The 27,482-nt window shown below is 42.0% G+C and overlaps 1 protein-coding gene and 1 long non-coding RNA gene across 2 annotated transcripts in view; one reads left to right on the top strand and one right to left on the bottom strand.

The window, feature by feature from the left end:
* SLC35F1 (solute carrier family 35 member F1) overlaps positions 1-27,482 on the bottom strand; it is a 432,911-nt gene that overhangs the window by 274,921 nt on the left and 130,508 nt on the right. The gene's annotated exons all lie outside the window — the stretch shown is intronic.
* LOC119852705 lies at positions 1,360-25,488 on the top strand. Its single transcript, XR_005291793.1, has 4 exons — positions 1,360-1,416; positions 10,857-11,023; positions 13,543-13,657; positions 23,904-25,488. It is a non-coding gene; the product is annotated as an uncharacterized LOC119852705 (long non-coding RNA).

Genomic DNA, 27,482 nt, shown 5'->3' with positions numbered 1-27,482 from the left:
GTCCAGTTTTTTAACCTTTCCTCATAGATCAGGTTTTCTAAATCTTTTTACATTTTCATTGATCTCCTCTGGACTCTCTCTAATTTGTCCACATCTTTCTTGAAGTGTGGTGCCCAGTACTCCAGCTGACGCCTCACTTGTGCCAAGCAGAGCAGGACAATTACCTCATGTCTTACAATTAACACTCCTATTAATACACTCCAGAATTATATTATCCTCCTTTACAACTGGATCACATTATTGATTCATATTCAATTTGTGACCCACTATAACCCCCAGATCCTTTTCAGCAGTATGGCGGATTAGCCAGTTATTCCCCATTTTGTAGTGCATTTGATTATTTCTTCCTAAGCATAGTACTTTGTACTTGTCTTTATTGAATTTCATTATGCTGATTGCAGCCCACTTCTCCAATTTGTCACAGTCATTTTGAATTCAAATCCTGTCCTTCAACATACTTGCAACTTCTCCTATTTGGTGTCATCTGCAAATTTTATAAGCAAATTCCCTACTCCATTATCCAAGTAATTAATGAAAACATAAAATAGCACCAATCCCAGGACTGAGCCCTGCAGGATCCCACTAGATACTTCCTCCCAGTTTAAGAGTGAACCATTGATAACTGCTCTTTGAGTATGGTCTTTTAACCAGTTGTACACCCAGTTTACAGTAATTTAATCTAGACCACAATTTCCTAGTTTGCAAATGGGAATGTCGCAGGAACTGGGTCAAAAGCTTTACTAAAAATCAAGATCCCTATCCACTAAGTGGTAATCCAGTCAATGAAGGAAATGACATTGATTTGGCATTATTTGTTCTTGACAAATCCATGTTGGGTATTACTTGTTACCATATCATCTTTAAGGTTCTTACAAATGGATTGTTTAATAATTTGTTCCAGTATCTTTCCAAGTATTGATGTTAGGCTGAGTGGTCTATAATCCCTCAGGTCTTCTGTGCCTTTTTTTAAAAATAAACACTATGTCCTTCTCCAGTCCTCTGGAACCACACTAGTGGTGAGCTGGAGCCGGTTCGTACCGGTTCACTAGAACCGGTTGTTAAATTTAGAAGCCTGTTTAGAACCGGTTGTTCCGCGAGGGACAATCGGTTCTAAAAGGGCTTCTAAATTTAACCGGCCAAAAGTGGCGCCTTAGGCACTGACTCCACGGGTGCTCCAGCCCTGGAGCACCCAAGGAGAAAATTTGGTGGGTGCAGAGCACCCACCAGCAGCTCCCCACCCCACCCCCGGCCCCAGCTCACCTCCGCTCCGCCTCCTCCCCTGAACGCGCCACCCTGCTCTGCTTCTCCGCCCCTCCCCCCCAGGCTTCCCACAAATCAGCTGTTCGCACGGGAAGCCAGGGCAGGCTGAGAAGCAGGCTGCGGCTTCCCGCTCAAGCCCAGGGAGGCAGAGCGGAGGTGAGCTGGGGCAGGGGGGCTCGAGGAGGGCTGCCCATGCAGCAGCAGGTAACCCGGGGGTGGGGGCACGCTGGGGAACCGCTTCCCACCCCAGCTCACCTCCGCCACCCTCGGCCTGAGTGTGAAGCCATGGCCTACTTCTCAGCCCTCCCCAGCTTCCCGCCGAACAGCTGATTCGCGGGAAGCCGGGGGGGGGGGGGGGCGCGGAGAAGCAGAGCCGGGTGGCGCGTTCAGAGGAGGAGGTGGAGGCAGAGCGGAGGTGAGCTGGGGCTGGGCGCGGGGCGGGGAGCTGCCTGTGGGTGCTCTGCACCCACCAATTTTCCCCGTGGGTGCTCCAGCCCCAGAGCACCCAGGGAGTCGGCGCCTAAGGTGCCACTTTTGATGTGATCAGTGGGGGAGCCGTTCCCCTTGCTCCCCCCCAGCTATGGTTCCCCGCCCCTAGGAGCCAGAGGGACCTGCCGGATGCTTACTGGGAGATGCCCCAGGTAAGCACCTCCGGGACTCCCCACCTCGCCCCCTGGCAGGTGCTTCTGGCTCTTAGGGGTGGGGTGGGCACCCACTATGGTGGCCCACGAGACCTCCTACCTGGTTCTGGGGGCAGTTAGGGAATGGGGAAGGGGGTGGATGGGGCAGGGGTCTTTGGGGGGGGCGTCAAGGGAACGTGGGGGGGTTGGATGGGGCAGGAGTCCCGGGGGGCGGGGGTGGAAAACGATCCCCTTATGGGGTGAGGAGGGAACCCGTTATTAAGATTTTGGCAGCACATCACTGCATCACACCCCTCTTCCATGAGTTCACAAAGATAATTGTGAATGGTTCCAAGATTGCTAGTTCCTTAAGCATCTTTGGTGAATTTCATCAGGCCTTGCAGATCTAAATACATCTAACATTTAAATGTTCTTTAATCTGGTCCTTCCCTATTCTGGCTTGTGTTCCTTCTCCCTCATCGTTAATATTGTGGTAAGTATCTGGGCACAATTAACTTTTACGGCGAAGACCGAAGGGCATTAAACACCTCAGCCTTCTTGATGTCATCCATTGTTAGCATACATATACCCACCCAAGAGATAAGAATGAGAATTTCCAGTATAAACCCCCCCATATATATATATATATATATATATATATGTGAGTGTGAGTATAAGTATGCTTAATCTCAGAATTATATATATATAAATAATATATACACACACTACACAGAACACATGATTCTCCCTCTGGGAAGAGGATGAGAAAATGAACAAGCCATGTATGACAGATGATAGTCATGTTGTTTAGTGCACAACTGGAATGTGCTCAGATACTATGATGATCACAGCAGTATAAGAGTATAAGAGTTGTGTGGGCATCAGCAGTTCTGAAAATTAAGCTGATGGGCTTGTCCACATGGAATGCAGCAAGTGGGAGTGTAAACCTACAGTGCACTAGCCTGCTGTGCACTAACTGGTGGTGTGGTACCACACTCTAAAACTACCTTTCAGCAGTAGGTCGAAGCACACTACAGAACTCTTTGCATCTGACAGCAGGATCCACACAGCCAGTTAATGTGTAGCAGGCTAGTGCTCTAAGCTTCCATGTGGACTAGCCCTAAGGTGTTTCAAATTGGACACCCTGTATCAGTGGCCACTTTTGAAAATTTGTCTTATGAGACTTGACCACAGTGGTAGAGTGAGTCACTGACAATTAGGAATGCAACCCTGGCCTCATGAAGTCTCATTTCCTGCTCAACCCACTAGACTATGTCTTTCTCAGCACACAGTGGTATGGATGTCACTTCAGTACAGCTTTTATCAGTACAATTTTATCTTATTTGAAATTCCAAAGGAAGATGCCATTTGTGGCTAAAGGAAAAACTGGCTACTGGCTAAAATGTTTTATTTCTGCTATTTGTGTTGTTGTAAATGTTCATGCATGTGCAAATTCCCTACATGATTCTCGGTTTTATAATCTAGTAATTGTACTTAAAAACTAAAGGCTTGAACAGAAGTCCCTTTACCAGCTTTGAAGTAAAAAATGAATTCAGACAAACCTGTTGAGAGTTCTCATGAGTGTGTGATAGACTGGAGACTATCCAAAAGGTTTTCTTTTTACCCATTGTAGACATTTCTCATTCAACTTTCGCAATTGTGCAAAAAACCACCATCATACCTACATAACATAACAGGCGACAATCATGAAATACATTATACCAAATCAGTCATCAACAATCTCATAAGACTGTTTTTTGCCCACGTTACATGATCCAATATTTGAGAATAATAATACAGGCAGCAGCAGCAAACATTATTTACCACACATCTTACCCTATCTCGGTCTACAATGATTATCTGATCAGAAAGGGTTCATTTATTAGTCAAAACAAAAATAGATCTGGGTAGCCAGGGGGGAGGGGAGGGGGAGGAAAGAATAATGTCCTAACTGCGAAACACTGCGCCAACTTTTACACAAGACTTCATTTGTGAAACAAAGATGTCTTTTGTCACCACACATTCAAGCTTAAAAAGCAAAGCCTTTGTAACTAATGTCATTTCCTATTGGAGGACAATATACTTCTCAGTTTTGGGAGCAACTAGGGACTGGTCTACACATAGTTTTTTAACTGGTATAACTATTTCGGTTGGGGGGTGATTTTTTTTTTACCCCCAAATGGTACAACTGTTTGTATGCACACAGGTATATTGGTATAAAGGTGCCTTACACAAGTGTAGCTTATCCCCATTCATCTGGTAATAGCTATACCAGTATAAAATACCTTTATACCAGTAGCACCTTAGAGACTAACAAATTTATTAGAGCATAAGCTTTCGTGGGCAACAGCCTGCTTCATCGGATGCATAGAATGGAACATAAAGTCATATATATATATACACATACAGATAAGTTGGAAGTTACCATACAAACTGTGAGAGGCTAATTAGTTAAGAAGAGCTATTATCAGCAGGAGAAAAAAACTTTTGTGGTGATAATCAAGATGGCCCATTTAGACAGTTGACAACTCTCATTACAATGTGATGGTAACCCCATTGTTTCATGTTCTGTGTGTATATAAATCTCCCCACTGTAGTTTCTACTGAATGCATCTTATGAAGTGAGCTGTAGCTCACAAAAGCTTATGCTCAAATAAATTTGTTAGTCTCTAAGGTGCCACAAGTACTCCTTTTCTTTTTGCGGATACAGATGAACACGGCTGCTACTCTGAAACCTGTCTTTATACCAGTGATTCTCAAACTAGAGCCACTGCTTGTTCAGGGAAAGCCCCTGGCGGGCTGGGCCAGTTTGTTTACCTGCCGCGTCCGCAGGTTTGGCCGATCGCGGCTCCCACTGGCCACGGTTCGCTGCTCCAGGCCAATGGGAGCTGCAGGAAGCAGCGCAGGCCAAGGGATGTGCTGGCCACCACTTCCCACAGCCCCCATTGGCCTGGAACAGACAGTAGGAGCTGCGATCGGCCGAACCTGCAGATGCGGCAGGTAAAAAAAACAGCCGGCCTGCCAGGGGGTTTTCCTGAACAAGCAGCAGCCCTAGTTTGAGAACCACTGCTTTATATCAATACAGATACAAGGAGGATTGTACTATTTTAGCTGTACCAGTAGAGTATAGATTTATTGTTATGATTTTAGTGTCATAGCTGCAATAATCAGGAACGAAACTATATCAGTTACAGTTACTATGGGAATTCTGTGCCAAAAAATTAAAATTCTGCTCACAATATTTTAAAATTCTGCATATTTTATTTGTCAAAATAACAATATATAATCATGCCAGTTTCAATTATTCTGGTAATTTATTTAAAAATACCTGTCAGCAAGTATGTCTGTAACTATACAGACAAAAAAAAAAGATTCGGGAAATGTTTTTTGACAAATAGTTTCTTTACTAGGCATATTAATAGAGAATATTGAGTAATAATTCATTTAAATAACAGTACAGAAAAATATTTCGCGCACCCCTCAGAAGCAGTCAAAGGCTTGGTGGAGTCAGGGGTAATGGAGGAGCAAAGGAGAAAGCCTTGGGAGAGTCAGAAGTAAGAGAGGAGCTGAGGGACAGGGAAGTAATTGTTGGAAAGGAGTCTGGGAAGGAGCCTGGAGGGTTGTTGGGTGTAGGTGAGAGATGTATGGAACAGATTGTGGGAGGGGAGGGGGGGGGAAGGATTTTTAGGGATTTGGAAACCCTGGCTGACCCCTAGCCTCTCTCAGTCAGGCACATCTGCCCCTCTCCCCAGGTGTCCCAGTACCCCCACTCAGCCACTCCTCCTCCCCCATCTCCATGTATCTCTGCACCCTCCTTCCCCCCATCCCCATGTGTCCCTGCACTCCCCCTTCTGTCCCGAAGTGGCCCTGCACGCCCTCCAATTCAGCTCCAAACTTAATGCTGTCACCCCACTAGCTCCTGTGCCCCCATCCCAGTCTGTCCCCCCACTAGTGCTTTTGAATCCCAGTCTATGTGACCTCCCCAGCAGCCCCATGTGCCCCACGCTGTCTGTCCCCTCCCATATCCTTTGCCTTTTCCCCTGGCCTCTGCCCTCTCCCTCTCCACAGATGGCTGCTCCAGCCTATGAGCCACTGCCCTCTCTTCTGACACCACAGCAGCCCCAGGTGGGCAAAAGATGCAATTGCAGCACCTCTCTGGCAAAAAAATCTTCAGGGGACATGATTTTCGTGCATGCAGAATAGGCCAGAATTCCCCAGGAGTAACAACTCAGTGCATAGACAAGGTCTGGGTGTCTGCAGTGAAGATCTGACAAATACAATCAGAGCACGATCCTGAAGGAGTCACTTTCCGACAAAAGTATTATCAGTAATAACTTGTCTCCCTATGTACATGTTTTTAGAAGGATGGGAGTGGGAGGAGATGTACTAACATGGCTTCCAAAATTGGTTAACCTTACATATTTCAGAGCCAAGTGAAAACCAATTAGCTGGACAGAACAATTCCAAAGTAAATGAAACAACAGACATCCCTGTTTATTTCCCCGTGTAATTCAGAGGAAATTTAACCCCATTGACCCACACAGCTGTTTTGGGATGGTAAAAAGAGTAGATATCCATATAAGGAACTGGATTCAATGTCCATATGGGACAGGACTTTAAACAGAAAGTCCTACTCTTTTCTCTCAAAAGTTTTCTGTGATAACAAAATATTTGGAACTATGAACACACTCTGTAATATGGTAATGCCTGTTAAGAGATCTGATGATTTTATTATGTACAATGTTTCTCTAAACAAAAAAATATATAAGCTCACTGCTGCAACGATTATCATTTTATTTCTGATATTTACATGGCAGTACTTTGTAAACCCACTAAAACTTCCTAAATAAATAAATAGTTATTTAAAAAAAAAGAAAAAAAGAAAAATAACTCAATCAAGACAGAAAACTTCTAAAATCGATGTGTTACCTTAAATTCCAGCTTTCAGCAAAATTTTAGATTTATTATTATTATAGCTTCCCAACTGCAATAATCAGGAATGAAATAAGCCCATACTCAAGGGAAAAGCTATTGACTCCAGTTTGCTCTGCTTGTCTCCATTTACTGAGCCAACAAGCAAGCGTTTTCTTCAGAAAAGCTAAAACCAATAAGAAAAAGCAGTTTATTAAAAAAAATAAAAAACCAGGTTGTGGAATCTATTCCCTTAAAAATAATAAACAGAAGGTCTGTCAAAATGTCTGAGCTAGCAGCGTCCCTTCATTACATCTAATTGCTATGCAATGGCACTTTCAATTGATGCATGCAAAGAAAAGTAATTTTATGTTGATGATGTGAGCCTCCAGCCAGTCTAGAGTAGAAGGCAGATTCCCCTTCATCTATTTACACTCTGCTTTGGGATGTAAAAACTGTTAGTCTATAACATCAGCTTCCTAGTTCAACTTAGACTGAATTCCATACCAGTGGCAAATGAATATAACTTCCCTATGTGCTTTGCATTATAAAAGGTAAGCATTCTTTGATGGTACTTGACCAAGTCCAGCACTTTGAGGTCTTCTACCAGCTGCTGGTCGACGGTTCATGCACTGATCAGGTAGATTAGACAGAACTTCTTTTATTTTAATATAGATCTTTGCAAGTATCAGGGTTCTTTACAGAATACACGTGCTGCATATTCCCAGAGAAAACTTAACTGTTAGCATAGAAATATGCTGTTCTTTAAAACAATGCTAATATAATTACATATTACATATACATATTATATATTACATATATATAAGGGAGCCTTAAAGTTGCACAAGTGAGCACTAAAAAGTCAGGAAATAATGAAGTTGTAATTTTAATTCTGCATACTTGAGCATACAAATTATGACATAGCCCCCATTTCAGAAAAGTACCTCAGCATGTGCTTACATCCCATTGAAGATAATGGGAAGTAAGCACATGCTTAAGGTTAAGCTCGTGCGTAAGCCCCCTTCCTACATAGAGATGCTGAATTGGGGGAATAATCTTAACTGTATGATTATATATTACGCCTCAGTTATCATCATAAATGGTTATTACAGGCTGATACACATCTTTTAGTAGTGTGCATTGTTCTGTGTAAGCAAGATAAACTAATTCACAAAAGGAACCTCTATGAAAAGTACCCAGTAAATTGAACTTCCATAACATACTGCAGATGAATGAAAACAAAAGGTATTACTGAAATTTGGCTGTTATATGTAGCCTGCTAAAGTTAATTTCATCTCGTGAATTTCACTTAAGGAGGCTGTGGTGATTCTATCTAAATCTATACACGGCCATCACTGTAGTATACTCTGAAACCTGTAGTATTTGAGCGACTCTATCCTCAGAACACCCCCGTGAAGTAGAGAATTATACCAATTTTACAGATGGGGATCAGGGATACTGGTAGATTAAGAGTTTGTCTACACTAGAAAGTTTTACCTCCCAATCTGCCAGCATCCACTGTGAGACCTGGGCAGCAGAGTTCAAAAATTTGACCAAAGCGGTTGCTGCCATGGGGACAGGCATTATGGGCTTGGTGTTGGAGGACCGCTTATGTCAGTACGGGTACTTCAGCATCCACACAAGTCTTGTGCCAATAGAACAGCCCCAGTTAAGGGCTTATGTTGCTTGGGGAACTGGTTTAACTTCACTGGCAAAAGTTCAAGGTTTTGTTGGCAAGCCTCAAAATTAAGAGTTGATACATGGAAGGTTGGCCAACAGCAAGCAAGTTTTGCTGGTAAAACTTTGTATTGTATATCAGGCTTAAATGCCTTGCACAAAAGCACAAAGACAGATACTGTATTAGCCAAGAATTGAACCCAGCTCTCTTGAGTCTCGGTCTGGGGAGGGAAGGGGGGTGTCAACCTTCCTACCCTTACTGAAAATAAACTAGACAGCACATAGATTACATAATAATTATTGTTAAAGTTATAAAAGGAAAAAAGTTATCACACTAGAAGCCTAAATATTTAAGATGATCAGGACAATTCATGCAAGTATAAAAGATAAATATTAGGGCAGTATGCATTAGCATTTCCATAACGTTGTACAAAATATTGTTAGATTGTCTGAGAAACAATATCTTGTCATACCACTAAAGAATGTGTCATTATGCACCAAGGGGAGAGTTCACGTTTTTTGTATATTTCTTGACTTCTGAGTGCTTAACTGTGCAACCTTATGCCCTGACCCAGCAATTTGTTACAGGTGGAAAGACCCTTGCATGAGCCTGGAATCAGCTGCAAGATCAGAGCCTTAATGTTCTCTGCCGGTTTTTTTTTACAATGTAATTTCCTGTGGGGTTATTTGGTGTGAGGTTTGAGGGGTAGGGTGGTTAAGAAAACAGAACACCCCCACCCTCCCCCACATCACATGCATTTTATAGGTAAGATTGACAGAAATATGGAAGGTGAGATAGAAGAGAGGGATTGCAAAATTTTGGAAAACTTTGAAAGTATTTTTAGTTCAATCATTCTTCCATAGTGGTTCCAAAGGAATTTTCTGTGGAAATGTTTGTTTTAAATTATGCATTTTCCGAAACAATCATCCATGTGACTAAGTTGAACGATCAAAATTAGAAGTAAAAACCTATGAAATAATAAAACAAAAGCAAATATAGATTTTGCATAAACTTATTTAAAATTTCATGTAAATTTTGGAAAAAGGGGAACATTTTAAAAATTAAAAAAACTGTGAAAAATTCTATTTTCAAATAATAAAAAAGTGGACTAGCTCTATTGATCTTTATCTTTGAAATGGAGACCCTTAAGTTTTGATTCCCAATTATATGAATGACAATAATATAGTTTTTCATAGTATAATGAGATGACCTACACTTATCCTACTAACAGGTGGGTTTCTATTATTTATGAGCAGGTGCCTGGCAAATCCTTTCATTGTTGTGAACTGGTTCCATGCTGGAAAGAGTCCTCAAATTTGTCTGCAGGTTAATGCACAACTGATTAGTGCTGGACCACTGTTTCTGTCATTCCAACAAATCGGACTCAGGCTATGTCTACACTGCCTCTTAGCTCAGACTACAGGAGTGCGAATAGCAGTGCACGCCAAAGTGCTGCGCTGTAACTCCCACACGTGGATGCTGTGGGCATGAACTAAAAGGTTCCTAGCTTACATTAATGCAGCTCTGTCTGAAGAGAACTAAGTTAACGCAAACTAGGAACTTTTTAGTTCATGCCTGCAGTGTCCACATAGAGGAGGTACAGTGCAGCACTTTAGTGCACACTGGTAGTCACACTCCTGTAGTCTGAGCTGGGGGGCAGTGTAGACAACCCTGCAGACTGAGTGGGCAGAGGACTCACCTAAAATTTTATCATGTATCAAAGTGCCACTGCCTTGGGAAGAGAGGTCACCACCTCTTCCTCACCAGAAGGAGTAGAGCAGTATATGGAGAATTTGTCATTGGGCACTCTGTGTGAAGAAGAATGGTGAAGATTCCAACTGTATTTTCCATGGAGGGGCTAAAGATTCTGCCCATCTCATGCCCTCCTATGTATATGTGCATTGATTCCATGAGGAGAAACACAGTTGCATTCACTCATTGCTGTTTTTCCAGGAGAAATGTCAATACAAGGCTGCTTCTGAGCAGAATGGAAAGATGTTATTTCTCTAGGAGGGTGGTGAAGCACTGGAATGGATTACATAGGGAGGTGGTGGAATCTCCATCCTTAGAGGTTTTTAAGGCCTGGCTTGACAAAGCCCTGGCAGGGATGATTTAGTTGGTGTTGGTCCTGCTTTGAGCAGGGGATTGGACTAGATGACCTCCTGAAGTCTCTTCCAATCCTAATATTCTACGATTCTATGGAGATTGGATTTCTCACAGCCAGGGGCTTGGAGGTGAGGGGAGGTACTTTCCCATCCTCTTGTGGAGGGAGAATGGCACATCTCCCTCGTGCCCCCTTTGTCTTGGTGAACACAGTGCCTTCAGGACACATCCTATAAACAGGTGATCATCAATTGTTTTCTTTCTTTTATTCCTACCACATGAAGCCAGTAACTCAGCTGTACATCTCTTCTGAAGGACAGCACCTCCAGCAGCACAATGTATCAAAACTTCATGTTGGAGAAACGATTTGACACTGATGGGAAGAGTGCTACTTAATCATCATCCCTACTTCCTGCAGCAACCTAGCCATTCCATGGAGATCTCCATCTAGGTACTGAGTGTGACCTTGCTTAGAATGTTAGAGGCACAGTTTAATGTGGTAGTACAGCAGGATCATGTTTCGGTAAAGTAATGTTTTGGGTTTTCCTTTACTGATGTGCCTTTAAACTAAATTAAAAGCCACATTAGTATTTTCAGTCAGCTGTACCCAGGTTTCCCAGTTTTAGTTTTGTATTGTCTGTCTTCTGCATTATGAACTGTAGCTTCCATTAGTCTGTCTCATTTTAGGGGCATGGCTGCCATTTTGGAAAATCCTAGAATGGTGCTAGCACACAAACCAAATTAGTCCCTCCAAAGTAGGGGTAAGAACACGAGGGAGAGAAGCTTTTATTGTTTAAAAAAATAAATCAAATGAAAGACCATATGCCACCAAAACTGCCAGGACACCACAGCACTGTGCAAAACTGCCCACTGGCATTCCACTTCTGTTTGTTAGTATGTGACCATTTACTGCAAAGGAGAATCATGCCATCAACAAATCTTACCAAACATTTGCTTATACCAATACAAATGACAGGAGTAGGACCGAGCTGGTATGTGACAGTCTTTTTCTAGATCCCAGCAGTTTCCGCACAATGTAAGCTTTTGTTTTAAGTAATGTTAAATAATGCTAAATTTGTAGCCCCTCTTTTATGGTTGTGAAGATGATTCTCCGAATGTGAAACCAAAATGTTATCTGACTGTCTCTGCAAAGTGAAACAGTAGCTTTGAGAGGTGTGAACTGCCTCCATTCATCATAGAGACAAGGTGGGCGACTTAACATCTTTTATTGGACCAAGGTCTGTTGGTGAGAGAGACAAGCTTTGGAGCCACATAGAGCTCTTCTTCAGGACTGGGAAAGATACTCCAAGCATCATAGCTAAATGCAAGGTGGAACAGATTGTTTAGCATCAGTAGTTAGCACATATTGTAAGAGACTATTCAAGGTGGAGTGGCCCGTTAATTATCCCTTAGAACATGTGCTAACTATTTATGCTTAACAATCTGTTCCACCTTGCATTTAGCAATGATGCTCACAATGCCTTTCCCAGATCTTAAGAAGAGCTCTGTGTGGCTTCAAAGCTTGTCTCTCTCACCAACAGAAGTTGGGCCAATAAAAGACATTACCTCACCTACTTTGCCTCTCTAATATCCTGGAACTGGAACAGCTACACTCCATGCATCTCAATCAAGTGTTAACTATTAAGCCTAATGATGGCAATGTAAATGTCAAAATTAACTACACTGCTGAACCTTTTAGAAGACTTAAGCATTGATTAATGTTGGATTCTCTGTAATTTGAAGTCTTTAAATCATGGTTTGAGGACTTCAGTAACTCAGCCAGAGGTTAGGGGGTTTATTACAGGAGTGGGTGGGAGAGGTTCTGTGGCCTGCAATATGCAGGAGGTCAGACTAGATGATCATGATGGTCCTTTCTGACCATAAAGTCTATGAGCTAGTCTTAGAGTGTGGGAAGAACTTGGAATTCTGTGTGGAGAGCTTCGCTCCTCCCTCCCAATCAGACTATGGAACTGTTCCAAGAACAGTTCTAATCTGGAGCTGTTCTTTCTTATTCTGCAGTCATGTGTGAATGAGACCTGAACACAAAGAATGCTTTTATTGGCTTTGTTTCAGGATGCTGTAGTCTCTCTTTTGCCCCCTTATAAATTATTCTCCCCAAACAACCACCTCACTGCAGTTAACACAGTAATGCAACATATTACAAAATGAATATTTAAAAAGCTCAAAAAATAAATTCTGTGGGAACTGAAATTGTCTGTTGAGTCCAAAGCTCAATAATAGACAAGCTAAAACTGTATAGGGAACAAAATAAATCAGTGACACTAATAATGACAACCCCCCAAACTGCAATATCATGGCAATGGAAATCAACAGAGGCTCTAGGTAAGGTTCCAGTTTTTGGCAAATACCCTGAAATAGAAAAGTGGATTTTTGTCTCTTGAACTGAGTGCAAAAAAAGGGAACTGGACTTGATGATTAGATATCTCTAAGCAGCACTTATGGTCTGTTGCAAAGGTCACTGAAATAAATGGGAGTCTTTAAGAGATTTGAATTAAGATCTCAAAGCACACTGGTAGACTGGTTATAAGAAATGAAGGGTATTGATATCACTTGAAGTCAATGGGAGCTGTAAGTGCATGGTACATCTGAAAATCAGATATTATGTCTAAAGTTGGACATGCAAGAATGGAAACACTCAAAAATCAGAGAGGTCACATTTAAAAAATTGGGCCACTACATATCATTCCCAAGAACTGTACTATGTTATCTGGCATAAATAAATACATCACTTAACTTAACTTGCAGACCACTCAGTAAAAGCTGTTTGGTTTATATTGTTATTTCAAAAGGCTGAATATGACTTCTACATGTTGGCAGTGACTTTCCATGAATTGCATAGTCTACAGTTCAGACTTTCATTACCTTTTCATTGCACTGAAATTATATTAAAACTGATCAAATGATAGCTAAGGATTACATTCTATTTTAAGAGGCTCCTCTTTCACTTAGAGCTACAATGACACATTGCCAGAGGCTGGCAGAAAAATAGCTAAGCAAGAACATGATTAAAAGGAAAGCATGATTACAAAGACAAATGGCACATTTTGTAAGTCGGTCATTAAAGGTACGTATAGTCTTTACAAAGTAAAACACTGATGTATTGAAAAGGTGTTTTCCAGCCGCCTAGTGGGTTGACAAAATATACTAATCTTGTTAAAGTGGCAGAACGTCTCTTCTGTAGGTATGGCATGTTATAGAGGGGCTTTGTACTGTACATGGCTGTCAATCAATCAAGACAGATATATAATCATAAAATGGTAGCCCTAGTTGAGATGTCAGATGCCACTTATCTTCCCACTTAACTCCTCATCTTAATTCCACTTGGGTTGGCCTAAATCTTGAGTCCGCACTTCTATGATGTGATCTACTGTGCATGTACTGTCACCACTCTGCTGAGTATTTGCATATTTTAAGAGCCATAAACATTTTAGGTAACTAAATGATTTCTGTATCAATATTTCTTATAGTAAATACAGGTAAATACAAAAGAATATTGCAGATAACTAGGTGATTTTATCTCAGTATCTTAAGTAGAACTGGCAAGTTTTTAAGGTCCCCACCAAATATGTTTTATTTCTATAACTGTGCAAAACATTTTTTGTAACACACAAAACCCTTGGAAGCTCAGCTAGTTCTAGATTTCATGTCCAATGCAAAACTCAGCCCAGGTTCATCAGAAGATTAGCTAAGGCTCATTGACTTTTTGAACAAACCTGGGCTGATTTATAGTTTTGTGGCAAAACATAAGAACTCGGCAATTTATGTGGCTAGAAAGCAAACTCCAGTCAAAATTGTGGTTTTGACTCAGTTTTACTCTGAACTATGGTTCCATTTAAGCCTGAAGCTCAAAATGGCTGTCAAGATTCTTTCTCCCACCCTTTTCTTTGTCTGTGTGGGTCCCAATTTCACAAGTTACTTGAACATATCCTTAAACTTAAGCATGAGTAATCCATTTGAAATGAATGGGTGAAATCCTGGCCCTAGTGAAGTCAGTAGGAATTTTGCCATTGACTTCAATGAGGCTAGTATTTCTCACAGTGAGACCACTACAATAGAACTACACACATGCTCACCATTAGGGACATGCTTAAGTACCTAGCTGAACTGGAGTCTCAGACAGTAAGTTCTTCCTTTTAGGGATTGTCTCTTATTATGTGCTAGGGGCAATACATACCAAAACAGAGCCTGATCACATTTGGAGCTTGTAGGTATTACTATAATATACCACTTCTGTGAAGGTGTGAACCTATATTTGCTGAAATCACCGTGAAAATAGATTTTCACACAACTCCACGCATCACATTTATTTTTTAGTTCAGTGGACTGTACTTCCCAGTATCTTTCCTAAATCCTATGAACATATCTTTGCTGATTAAGCATATAGTCCTTCTTCCATGCCCTCCTGGCATCTGTTTCTTAAACTTCCTTTCCATTTTTTTAAATAATCAAAATATAGATACAGTTCTATTATTTGTTTGCTCAAGGGCTGTTTGACCAACGGGAATGTACTTCATACAATAAAATAATAAGAGATAATTTTACAGTGCCTTCCCTGGATGATCTTAATAGGTTTTACAAACAGTAACAAGATAAACCTCAAAAGAACACTTAGAGGTGGCACCGTAAATATTTTTATCTCCTCTTTCAAAAAATGAGGAAACTGAGGCACACAGTATTGCCAAGTTCACACTGAGAGTCAGGTGCAAAACCAGGAATAGAACCCAGTTCATCTGGCTCTCGCTGCAGCAATTTAGCCACAATGATATCAGTTATTACAATAAAGAAAAGCTATTTATCTGACTTTAGCTTTGTGTACCATTACATAGAATCATAGAAATGTAGGGCTGGAAGAAACTTCAAGAAATCATCAAGTCTAGCCTCCTGAGCTATGGCAGGACCAAGTAAACCTAGACCGTCCCTTACAGGTGTTTCTCCAACCTGTTTCTAAAAACCTCCGATGATGGGGATTGAGCAACCTCCCTTGGAAGCCTATTTCAGAGCTTAACTGCCCTTCTTATAGTTAGAAAGTTTTCCTAATATCTAATGTGGACTTTTTTATAATTTAAATTGAATTTAGTTATTTTGTATCCGCCTACTAAGGGTTCAGCTCCTGTTGCTACAGTTTCAAGCTCAGAGTGAAAATCACCTCTGGTGCTTTTTCCAAAATTAGAGACTCTAGGAACACATGAAGACCAAAGATAATGCCCACAGACACAATCATGAGTACAAAGTCTTATCTGTAGTTTTAGTAAAGCAATAAGTGAAATTACAATTATCCATGCGTATATAAATCCTACAACAACCCATCCAGTGACTAAGACTGTAGTCATATTCACATCCTCAATGATATTCTAGGGTTTGATGGATCTCTCAGCAGATGATAATTGATAGAGAGATGGTTCCTTCTGGGATTTCTCATGGGGTTTTCTCACTTTTACCCAAACAGGGAACTGCTTTTATATTGTTGTTCTGACAATGCCTAACATATGCATGAGGGTTTCAACTCTCTTTTCTTTATCTGTACTTCCATACCCCAGGAATTTTGGGGTGTCCAGTTTCATAGGTTGTTTCTTAGTTCTCCTTATTCTCATTAACATATATACACAACATGTGTCTATGCTAACCTGCAGTTAAATCAGAACATTCCATGATGTTACAATCAGGTGTCTCATGGTCTTGTACAATACATTGCAGTCTACTGCAGTCAATTCTTCCATAATATCACCTATTGGCACATCTTTTACAGTAATCTTATAAATTTACTGGCATAGGGTTATTCCTAGGTCATGCACTCATGTCAAGCATTCTGAAACCTAGGTTCTAATAAAGAAAAGGAGTACTTGTGGCACCTTAGAGACTAACAAATATATTTGAACATAAGCTTTCGTGAGCTACAGCTCATTTCATCACATGCATTCCTGTTATTATGCAAGGCACTGAATTTAGCCGTATGGAGTGGAAATCTATCAACTTCATGAAAAAACTCGTACAGATACAGGGAATGCATCCGATGAAGTGAGCTGTAGCTCACGAAAGCTTATGCTCAAATAAATTTGTTAGTCTCTAAGGTACCACAAGTACTCCTTTTCTTTTTTGCGAATACAGACTAACACAGCTGCTACTCTGAAACTAGGTCCTAATATAACTAAGCTCATCTTACAGGGATAAGATTGTAGGCCTTGTATCCTACATCCTTTGTCAGCCTTTCTGATTATAATGTTAGAGTTGTTTCTGAGGCTGTGGATGGCGTTGTGCTCTACACGGCTGAGGTTATGGGGCAAGTGATGCTGCTTTCCACAATTTCAACTCGTGCACTTCGGCAGAAGCACTCAATGTAGAAGTCCAGTCTGTTGTTTCAAACGTCAGGAGGAGTCCATGCAGAATCCTTCTTCTTGTAGCATTGATAGGAAGGTTTCTGTAGGTCAGTGTGCTGCTCAGTGGTGTGGTGGAGATATTCCTTGAGTCAGAGATGGCAAAAGTAGGATTCCAAGTCATTGCAGAACTGTGTCATGTTCGTGGACAGGCCCAACAAAGAAAGTAACAGAACACCACTAGCCATCACCTACAGCCCCCAATTAAAACTTCTCCTGCGCATCATCAAGGATCTACAACCTATCCTGAAGGACAATCCCTCTCTCACACAGACCTTGAGAGACAGGCCAGTCCTCTCTTAGACAGCCCCCCCCAACCTGAAGCAAATACTCACCAGCAACTACACACCACACAACAGAAACACTAACCCAGGAACCAATCCCTGCAACAAACCCCATTGCCAACTCTGTCCGCATATCTATTCAAGGGACACCATCATAGGACCTAACCACATCAGCCACACCATCAAGGGCTCATTCACCTGCACATCTACAAATGTAATATATGCCATCATGTACCAGCAATGCCCCTCTGCCATGTACATTGGCCAAACTGGACAGTCTCTATGCAAAAGAATAAATTGACACAAATCAGACATCAAGAATTGTAACATTCAAAAACCAAAGGAGTACTTGTGGCACCTTAGAGACTAACAAATTTATTAGAGCATAAGCTTTCGTGAGCTACAGCTCACTTCATCGGATGCATCCGATGAAGTGAGCTGTAGCTCACGAAAGCTTATGCTCTAATAAATTTGTTAGTCTCTAAGGTGCCACAAGTACTCCTTTTCTTTTTGCGAATACAGACTAACACAGCTGCTACTCTGAAACCTCTGATTCAAAAACCAGGAGAGTACTTCAATCTCCCTGGACACTCAATAACAGATTTAAAAGTGGTCATTCTTAATAAAAAAAAACTTCAAAATCAGACTTCAACGAGAAACTGCAGAACTGGAATTAATTTGCAAACTTGACACCATCAAATTAGGCCTGAATAAAGACTGGGAGTGGCTGGGTCACCACAAAAAATCATTTTTCCTTTGTTGATACTCACACCTTCTTGCCAACTGTTGAGAATGGGTCACATCCACCCTAATTGAATTGGCCTCATTAGCACTGACCCCAACATCTTTTCATGTGCTGTATATTTATACTAGCTTACTGTATTTTTCATTCCATGCATCTAATGAAGTGAGTTATAGCCTACGAAAGCTTATGCCCAAATAAATGTGATAGTCTCTAAGGTGCCACAATGACTCCTCATTAGATATTTTTATTATTCATTCTAGAAATGCTTCATCCACCACCTCATCTACTATAGATTTGGTGGCCTATAGTAGATCCTCTACCATGACATCATCTCTATTTTGTAGCCCTTTTATCTTTATCCAGAGACTCTCAGCTGGTTTGCCTGCCACCTCCTTTCTGGACCTCAGAACAAGTGTATATATATTTTTATGTATTACGCCATACTCTGCCTTTGCCTACACTCACACAACTCATGTCTATTTATATATAAAAAACCACCCACATACACTCTATGCCATGCAACCTCCCCAGTGCTTTTTATTACAAGATCAGGTCCAGGTGTAGGAAAATGATTACATCAACTGCTTATTTATCCCAATTGTAAATTTTCTCTATTGCGTACCCAACTGGCACTCTTCACCTAATGTCACTGGGGCTGTTTGCTTGCGTGTTTGTTTTCTTAAGTGAATTAAGTGCTTTTGAAAGATGCCAGATTTACAGTCCTGGAAAACAAAGTCGTCTGTTTATCCAGAGAACAGGCACCAAGACCAGCAGCAATGCAAGCTTTCCCACATCACATCACATCACCAGTGTGCCTCAGCCTTGACCTGAAGGGATTCAAGGAGAGATGAAAGAAGGCCAAGAAGCTCTTGACCTCTCTAAACAATTCCCCAACAAGAGTGCTAATGAGTACCAATTGTGATGGTGGATTTTGTCATTTGGACAACTGTTCACCAGGAATTGGACTGAAACCCACTCACTTAACACAGAGCACCAAACAGCAGCCCAATAATAATGACTTGTGCTTAGTACTAGAGTAGGCTGGATTTGACTTATTAATCTAAAGATTAAAAGATCCATATTAAATTACTAGTCCGCTGAGGCAGACTGCTTCCCAGGTAATATTGTCAAAATCTTATGAGGAATAATAGAGAGCAGAATTGTGAATCTCTCTATAGGTATCTGTTTAGGTAGCTTTGAATGCTTAACTAATTTAATTACTTCACTTCATTTGTTTCTGCCAATGGGGCATGTGATAGGATCACTTTGGAAGACAGTGCTGTTGGATATTGTGGATCTTATACATTACAAGAGGGCAATGTTAACCACTAGAAAATGCAATTACAACACTATTGCTAAATCCACACATATGAAAGGAATTGAACTCCAGCACTGGGAAGATGTGAAATATTTGACTCCCTGAATAATGTTAGGAACTTTTATTTAATATCCTCAAAATCATTCCTAATTCCTTTTTTTTAGTATGTCTGTGAGCTTTACAAGAGGATTATTTTTCTGGTGCACAACAATTTTTAATGTTGTACTGAAAATCATTTACCATTAATTTTGCTTCTGACATCCTGCCTCTACTGAGGTCAATGGGAGTTTTGTCATTAATGTCAATGAAGTCAATACTTCCTCCTTGGTTTTTAAAGGAATGTGTAAATCTTCTAAATGTGAAAACTCTTCCTCTGACTGGTCAACAGAGTGTGCTATAAGGACTGAATGTGACCCCAACACACCCCCAATCCCAGATTTCCCCCCAGAAATGTACATCTTTTACTGCCCAGCCCTCTCTTGGACAATACAAGCTTATATAAAGTCTGTCATTTATTTAACAGAAATGATATGCACACATCCTGTGACCCCAAATGGAGTTTCTTGGACACGTTTTCAATTATACTGGATTAGATAAAATAATACAACAAGTTTATTAACTACAAAGATAGATTTTAAGTGAATACAAGTAATGAGGCATAAAAGTTAGAAATGGTTACAAGAAAATAAAAGATAAAATGCAACTAATGCCTAACTTAACAAACTACGTTAAATTCAAAGTAAAGTTTTTCTCACCTCATGTTCTCAACAATCTTACTGCCCAGACTTCTTAGGCCAGGATACATTCTTCTGTTTAATGGCTGCTCCCTTTGTTCTTTCTGGTGCAGTGAATTGAAGGCCAGAGAGAGAGGAAGGAGGAGATGGTGCCCTTGGGGATTTCCCCTTTCTTTTTATAGTCCTCTCCCTCCTTTGACAAGCATCTCCAGCTGGGAGCATGGCAACAGGCAGATTGTGTGGAGGGGAATTCCATGCTGTTTCTTTGCTCAGATGTATATTTATTGCCCATGCCCCTTTTCCTTGCCAATGAATAGCCACTTAGCAGGTAACGGTCTACTGACCTTGTTTACAACACCTGACTGAGACATCAGCTTTCCAATTGTCTTTGAGGAACTGGTTTGGCCACTCCCCAGACTTGGAACAGAATTTAGAAACACCATAGAGTGGAATGTTATAACTTTACATACATTGTTGCCACACATATTTTACCAGGACAATAATGACCATCAAATTATGAGATTTGAAATGATACCTCACAAGGTATACTTCGTACAACGATTACTACAATGGTGTGCAAGGGGTCAATACAGGGATACACTCTGTCACAATAATACATTTAGTTTGAGAGGGAACGTGATACCAAGGCTAATGCACATAATTAAGGAGTTTGAACACAGACCCTGATCCAAATCCCTTTGAATTCCATGAGATTCTTCTCATTGACCCCAATGGGCTGTGGTTCAGGCCCATTGGATTGGATTTGTAGAGGTGCGAAGCATTCAAAAATTCAAATAAAATGAATCTGAGCTGCAGGTGCTCAGCACCTCTGAAAATCAAGCCCATAAAGACTTGAAAAGTACTACTGGTTGCATGTAGCTCTTCATTTACTTCTGAAAATAAAGAAGTTTTTGCATGTTTTGGTATGTAAAGGTGTATGTTACTATTACAGTTCTGATTTCATTGTACTGAAACTTTACTGTTCCAAGGAGCCTCCCTGCTTCTCAGTTCTGAGTTCCTCCATTTTGGCTGTCAGTTTCAATTAATGAAGTCTGCTGTTATAGAGAACATCATGAACAGTGTGCCCTCTCATGGAAGCTTAACATTTATTCTTGCTTGTTTTATTATGTTCCTCAATCTAAGATTATGTTAATTCAGAATGAAAGTATATGATTTATTCTCATGTGTATGAAAAACATAACTTCCTAGCATGCCTAACTTCCTATGCTGCACTCTTTGGAACTCATCTTCATACTCATTTTCATGTAAGAGATGTTAACGATAACAGTAATGTTTCACCCCCATATTGCAATATTTGTCGACCGTGCTCTACAAACATTAACTAATTATCAAAGGTTTCAGAGTAGCAGCCGTGTTAGTCTTTATTCGCAAAAAGAAAAGGAGTACTTGTGGCACCTTAGAGACTAACAAATTTATTAGAGCATAAGCTTTCGTGAGCTACAGCTCACTTCATCGGATGCATTTGGTGGAAAAAGCAGAGGAGAGATTTATATACACACACAAACAGAGAACATGAAACAATGGGTTTATCATACACACTGTAAGGAGAGTGATCACTTAAGATAAGCCATCACCAGCAGCAGGGGGGGGAAAGGAGGAAAACCTTTCATGGTGACAAGCAAGGTAGGCTAATTCCAGCAGTTAACAAGAATATCAGAGGAACAGTGGGGGGTGGGGTGGGAGGGAGAAATACCATGGGGAAATAGTTTTACTTTGTGTAATGACTCATCCAACACCACTTTCTACAAGCCATTACCCTCTGATCCCACTGAGAGTTACCAAAAGAAACTACAGCATTTGCTCAAGAAACTCCCTGAAAAAGCACAAGAACAAATCCACACAGACACACCCCTGGAGCCCCGACCTGGGGTATTCTATCTGCTACCCAAGATCCATAAACCTGGAAATCCTGGACGCCCCATCATCTCAGGCATTGGCACCCTGACAGCAGGATTGTCTGGCTATGTAGACTCCCTCCTCAGGCCCTTCGTTACCAGCACTCCCAGCTATCTTCGAGACACCACTGACTTCCTGAGGAAACTACAGTCCATTGGTGATCTTCCTAAAAACACCACCCTAGCCACTATGGATGTAGAAGCCCTCTACACCAACATTCCAACAAAGATGGACTACAAGCCGTCAGGAACAGTATCCCCGATACTGTCTCGGCTAACCTGGTGGCTGAACTTTGTGACTTTGTCTGACCCATAACTATTTCACATTTGGTGACAATGTATACCTTCAAATCAGCGGCACTGCGATGGGTACCCGCATGGCCCCACAGTATGCCAACATTTTTATGGCTGACTTAGAACAACGCTTCCTCAGCTCTCGTCCCCTAATGCCCCTACTCTATTTGCGCTACATTGATGACATCTTCATCATCTGGACCCATGGAAAAGAAGCTCTTCAGGAATTCCACCATGATTTCAACAATTTCCATCCCACCATCAACCTCAGCCTGGACCAGTCCACACAAGAGATCCACTTCCTGGACACTACGGTGCTAATAAGCGATGGTCACATAAACACCACCCTATATCAGAAACCTACTGACCGCTATTCCTACCTACATGCCTCTAGCTTTCATCCAGATCATACCACTCGATCCATTGTCTACAGCCAAGCGCTACGATATAACCGCATTTGCTCCAACCCCCCAGACAGAGACAAACACCTACAAGATCTCTATCATGCATTCCTACAACTACAATACCCACCTGCTGAAGTGAAGAAACAGATTGACAGAGCCAGAAGAGTACCCAGAAGTCACCTACTACAGGACAGGCCCAACAAAGAAAACAACAGAACGCCACTAGCCATCACCTTCAGCCCCCAACTAAAACCTCTCCAACGCATCATCAAGGATCTACAACCTATCCTGAAGGACGACCCATCACTCTCACAGATCTTGGGAGACAGACCAGTCCTTGCTTACAGACAGCCCCCCAATCTGAAGCAAATACTCACCAGCAACCACACACCACACAACAGAACCACTAACCCAGGAACCTATCCTTGCAACAAAGCCCGTTGTCAACTCTGTCCACATATCTATTCAGGGGATACCATCATAGGGCCTAATCACATCAGCCACACTATCAGAGGCTCGTTCACCTGCGCATCTACCAATTGATATATGCCATCATGTGCCAGCAATGCCCCTCTGCCATGTACATTGGCCAAACTGGACAGTCTCTACGTAAAAGAATGAATGGACACAAATCAGACGTCAAGAATTATAACATTCAAAAACCAGTTGGAGAACACTTCAATCTCTCTGGTCACTCGATCACAGACCTAAGAGTGGCTATACTTCAACAAAAAAGCTTCAAAAACAGACTCCAACGAGAGACTGCTGAATTGGAGTTAATTTGCAAACTGGATACAATTAACTTAGGCTTGAATAGAGACTGGGAATGGATGAGTCATTACACAAAGTAAAACTATTTCCCCATGGTATTTCTCCCTCCCACCCCACCCCCCACTGTTCCTCTGATATTCTTGTTAACTGCTGGAATTAGCCTACCTTGCTTGTCACCATGAAAGGTTTTCCTCCTTTCCCCCCCCTGCTGCTGGTGATGGCTTATCTTAAGTGATCACTCTCCTTACAGTGTGTATGATAAACCCATTGTTTCATGTTCTCTGTGTGTGTGTGTATATAAATCTCTCCTCTGCTTTTTCTACCAAATGCATCCGATGAAGTGAGCTGTAGCTCACGAAAGCTTATGCTCTAATAAATTTGTTAGTCTCTAAGGTGCCACAAGTACTCCTTTTCTAATTATCAAAACAACCCTGTGAGGAAGTGAAGTAAATCTTCATACCTTCATTTTTCAGATGGAGAAATTGAGCCAGAGAAGTGAAGTGACTTACGCAAGACCACAGAGGGAACTGATATCAGAACCAGGATTATAGCTGAGCAAGTCTTGAGCCCCAGCCCTGCACTTATTCTTCTGCATGATGCTGCCCTCTTTTTACTTGTCAAAGCATCACATTCAAAGTGTCAATTTCCCCAGGGTCTAAGCTCTAAATCTATGGCTAATTGCATGCTTCTGTTGCTTAGGGCTCATCTACACTGGGCGTGCTGCTTTAATTATACCAGGATAGCTACAGTGGCAAATTTCTCCTACTGTAGACACAGTTATACCTATACAAAAGTGACTATATTGGTAAATTCTAGTTCAGGAAGTGGAATCCACTGCATCCACAGCAGGGTTTACACTGCTTTAGCTATATTGGTAAATATATATATATATATCTTATACCGACCTTGGTATACTGATAACTTTTCCAGTTCATATCAGTCCTTAGTTGGAATCACTTATTATTCAAGAGCCAAAAAACAGGACATGCATTCAGACTAGTCCATGAGACAAAAAGAGAAGCAACCTACCTGCTTCATTAAATAAAGATTGTGGCTCTAAAACAAAATTTACTGTTCATCATGCAGCCAATTACTGCAATCTAGCACAAAAGGCTAACTTAGCAGGCATCAGGAACTCGAGCAGTCTTCATCTTTTACTAACAGTGGTATTGCTTCAGAGGCTCAGTGGGAATCAGAGGTAATCTAAACATAATAGACTGCTGGAGATGTAGGACAATATTCAAATTTAGTGCTCATAAATGTGATGTAAATAAATCTATAGCTTTCTCTTTTATAAGTTTCATAAGGGCACATAGTCTGGAGAACTCATCCACTGCGCAAAGAGACAAGCAGATAAAATACTGCAAGGATGTTACTTTGTGATATCTGGCTAGCTAAGAAGATTCTGAGAAAGAGTTTCTGCCAATATGTCACCACCAACCACTTTAATCAAGAGCAGACCAACTGCAACATTTGGCGTGGATTAAAAACTGCTCGTCTTCCTTAAATATGCAATCAATCAAGGTGACACGTTAACCTGGTCATATTAAAATACTCAGTGATTTGCAGTTCAAATATAGACAACTCAGGAAACATAATTATCTTTTTAATATTCAGAAACAAAGCAAAATGCTTCTGTGTGCTTTATAAATCTTCAGGCCCTGAAAAGTTAACATCCATTAACAACCACTGTCTTACTGGTTTTGCTTCCAATTTTCAGATGTACCAATTTGTCTCTTCAAAGAGAAAAAATTGACAGAATCTAACAGAGTAGGCTTCTTTGCCAAAACTCCATAGCACTTATTACTGCATATAGTGGATGCTGCACTTTGTTCGGGTGGAAACACTTGGGTCAAATAGTGTCATAATGTGCAAATGAGTTTTGCCCATGTAAGATAAGAATAGGGGTTTAGGATTTATCCTGTAGTTTGTACAATACTTCATCAGTGTTTGGGGGGAGGAAGCTTCCAGTCCCAGCTGTGCTCCAGCCATAGGAATTACGATACCTTCAGGCAGATATCAAGGGACGTGATAGAAAGGGGCCATGACCGGGACGCACTGCAGGGCAGGGTTAAAGTGAAGGAGCTGCGGAATGCCTACCGCAAAGCCTGCGAGGCAAACAGCTGCTCCAGTGCTGCCCCTGCAACCTGCCGTTACTACAAAGTGCTGGACGCGATACTTGGGGATGACCCCACCTCCACTCCGAGTACTACCATGGACACTTCAGAGCCCAGCTCAACAAGGCGGGAGGAGGAGCAGCAGCAAAGCGGGAGTGAGGGTGCTGAGGAGGAGGAAGACACCCCAGCATCCCTAGATGCATGAAGCCAGGAGCTGTTCTCAAGCCAGGAGGAAGGTAGCCAGTCACGGAGGCCAGTGCTTGGGGAAGGACAAACACCAGAAGAGGTTCCCAGTAAGCGGCTTTTTTTTTGGGAAGGAAGTTATTTGGTGTGGGCTCTTGGGGTGAGGAGGAGTAGGGCTGCATGCATGCCTAGATGTGGAATAGCGCGTTGATGTGCTCTCTCACATCATGGTAATTGGCCTCAGTGATCTCTTCAGAGGTCTCATCCAGAACTTGGGCAATGCGCTTGCGCAGGTTTCTCAGGAGAACCACTGTGTTCCTTGTCCCAGTAAGGCTAACTTGTCCACGCCACTGTGCCATGTGGGGTGGGGAGACCACTGCTATACACAGGAAAGCTGCATATGGACCAGGGCGGAATTTCCATTGCAGTAGAAGACCCTTCCTTGCTTTCCAGGTCATCCTCAGCAGCAAGATATCTTCCAGGACGAACTCCTGTGGAAAATGAGCGGACAGTGTTCAGTATAGGGGCCCCCTGCCGCTGTTGGCTCTCCCCAAGGCACAGAAACCCGAGGACAGCCGTCAGTCAGTCAGTCATGCTTGACCCTGTGATTACTCACCATTTTGGGGCTCCCGTGGGTTATGTGCGCTCGCTTTGGGACGGGCAAATTATGCTATTGTGTAGACTGTGCTTGCCCTTAAGTATGGGGGAATCATTGCTCCGTCTGGTGTGAACAGTGCTGCCTCTGTTAAGTGTTGCATTTTGCCTTTACAGATGCAACCTTGAGATCTCAGCCGACCGTGTTATCATTGGCCGAAAGACTTCAAAGAATCAGGAAGAGGCCACGTAGAAGCAAGGAAAACGTTGCATGAAGTAATGCAGCTTCAAGTCATGAAAATCGAAAAGTGCAGGAGTGGCGGGACAGTGAAAGGAGGATCCACCAGCAGAATGAGGCATGCCGGCACAAAAGCACGGTACTCCGGCAGCAAAGCATGGATCGGCTGATAAGCATAATGGAGCGCCAAGCGGACTTGATCCAGGTGCTTGTAGCCATGCAGGTGGAGCACTACCATGCCCGACCATACCATACCTGCAGCCCTTGTCCCAAAACTCTTTCCCTTGTGCCCCCATATCACCTCCAACCCACTTTCCCCAACATCCAGGTTCTTACTGCCATCTGCTGCCTCCAACACCTGCAGCTTCACCACCCAGCCCTAAAACTATGACCCTTACTCACTACACTCAACCCCCATCACCATGCAGTATAGCCATCCTGAAGTGCAGCGCTCATTGCACAGCACTCCAGATGGAAGGTGGAGTATGATAACAGGACACATGCAAATCTGTGATTGTACCATTCCCCACCCCATCCCCTTGCCCTTTCTGTTTCCCCAAGCAGTTGTGTTTCTTTTCAATAAAGGGATTTTTTGGCTTTGAAAACATTCTTTATTATTGCGTAAAGTAAAAGATACCTTAGCCCAGGAAAGAAACACGCACGGCAATGAGAGTAGCAAACACAGATTCTTACTAACATTGGAACCACTGCATTTCATTCCCGTGCAGGGCACCAGACATTACTGGTGACTTTCAGCCTCAAATTGCTCCCTCAAGGTATCCCTAATCCTTGCAGCCCCACACTGGACCCCTCTAACAGCCCTGCTCTGTGGCTGTTCAAATTCAGCCCCAGGTGTTGAACCTCCGAGTTCCATGCCTAAGTGAATCGTTCACCCTTCCCTTCACAAATATTATGGAGGG

The sequence above is a fragment of the Dermochelys coriacea genome, chromosome 3, assembly GCF_009764565.3.
Source record: "Dermochelys coriacea isolate rDerCor1 chromosome 3, rDerCor1.pri.v4, whole genome shotgun sequence".
In the NCBI taxonomy this organism is placed as follows: domain Eukaryota; kingdom Metazoa; phylum Chordata; order Testudines; family Dermochelyidae; genus Dermochelys; species Dermochelys coriacea.
Note: the sequence above shows the minus strand (reverse complement) of the source record. Positions and strands in the feature narration are given on the sequence as shown.